General features: G+C 38.7%; 1 non-coding gene across 1 annotated transcript; it reads right to left on the bottom strand.

Moving 5' to 3' along the window:
- Positions 1–879: 879 nt before the first annotated feature.
- LOC141615724 (small nucleolar RNA R71) lies at positions 880–987 on the bottom strand. The gene has a single exon (XR_012530127.1). It is a non-coding gene; the product is annotated as a small nucleolar RNA R71 (small nucleolar RNA).
- Positions 988–1,613: the final 626 nt, after the last annotated feature.

The following is a 1,613-nucleotide window of genomic DNA, read 5'->3' on the forward strand; positions in this document are numbered from 1 at the left end:
CATAACTACTTGCAATTGAAATCTTAAATCGATACCCGTCCCTTGGAATCCGACCTTTACTTACCTCTATACTAAGAGTATTTTGTGAAGCTATAAATATTATTTTGGTTAGGTAGTGACAACGACTAAGCAGTAAGCACAAAAATGACCCGACCAAAAATGGCGCCGTTGCCGGGGACGGTGTTTAATTGATTTGATTTTCGTTAATTATTTTTAGTTGTGTCTTTGTTTACCTTGGGGAAGTCAATCTCCTCAAGGTTGTTCTAATTGTTTTCTAGTTGTTTGATATTTTGCATGACTAGGATATCACAAGGTAATTTGTTACCTATTGATTTTGAGATTGAAAGGACCTTAACCAACAATAGAAGAGTTGCTAGAGGTACTTCAAGAGTTGTAGGTATTGGAGAGATTGTGGACATTCAACCAAATAATATTGAGTTTATCAACCCTTTTGCAAGAGAAGGAAAGGATAATCCAATTCCAAACCAACCACAAAATCAACCTACAATGCCTAAATTTTCATCACATTCCGTACCAACCGAGGAGAACCTACCAAACGGTACTCCTACACCAACACATTTAACCGGTAATTTCATTGCCAAATCCGCATTCATACAATTAGTTAAGAGAAGTCAATTTGGAGGGATGCCTAGTGAGGATCCTCATTTATATATGAAGACTTTTTGCGATTATTGTGATGCAATTTCTCAAACCGGAGTTACTCAAGACCAAATCCGATGGGTATTGCTTCCTTTTTCCTTGATCGGTACCGCAAAGCAATGGTTGAAGAGCCTAGACAAGGCTACCCTTGGTATTGATTCATGGAAGAAGCTAGCACTTGCCTTCTATAAGAAATTCTATCCTCCGGAGAAGACTAATATGTTGAGAGCCCAAATCACCAGGTTCAAGCAAAGGGATGAGGAATCATTATATGAAGCATGGGAGAGATTTAAGGATACTTGTCATTCTTGTCCACACCATGGACTTTGTGAGTGGTTCCTTGTGCAACAATTTTGGAACGACTTATATGAAGACTCATGTAATGTTTTTAATAAGGGATCCAATGGGAGGTTTACCGAAGTTGATGACAATCAAACATGGGCCAAAATCGAAGAGATGGTGGTTCATAATTCCAAATATAGTAGTCCTCGAAAGGCCACAAGAGGAGGAAAGCATGAGGTAGATTCCATCACTCAATTGGGTGCTCAACTAAAGGCTCATATCGACACCATCAACTTGAAGTTTGAGAAGGCGATGGTTAAGCTTGATGAAGCTTCCAAATCACCCAAACAACATGTTAATGCTGTGTTGGCATCATCCTCAAGCCCAAATGGAGTATGTGAAAGTTGTTGAACCATGGGACATGATCAAAACGAATGTAGAGGAACAAATGAACAAGTAAATGCTTTCCAAGCATACAAGAGTGGTACCCCTTATTTCAACTACTATAATGATAACACCAAATTCCATCCAAATCTCTCATACAAAAGCCAAAATGTTCAAAATCCTCAACCAACATACACTCCACCTCCAATGAGAAACCAAGCTCAAATACCCTTTTTCAACCAAAGCCAAGGATATTAAAATCAACCTTCCTACAACCAATCCAATGA

The sequence above is a fragment of the Silene latifolia genome, chromosome 11 (genome assembly GCF_048544455.1).
Source record: "Silene latifolia isolate original U9 population chromosome 11, ASM4854445v1, whole genome shotgun sequence".
In the NCBI taxonomy this organism is placed as follows: domain Eukaryota; kingdom Viridiplantae; phylum Streptophyta; class Magnoliopsida; order Caryophyllales; family Caryophyllaceae; genus Silene; species Silene latifolia.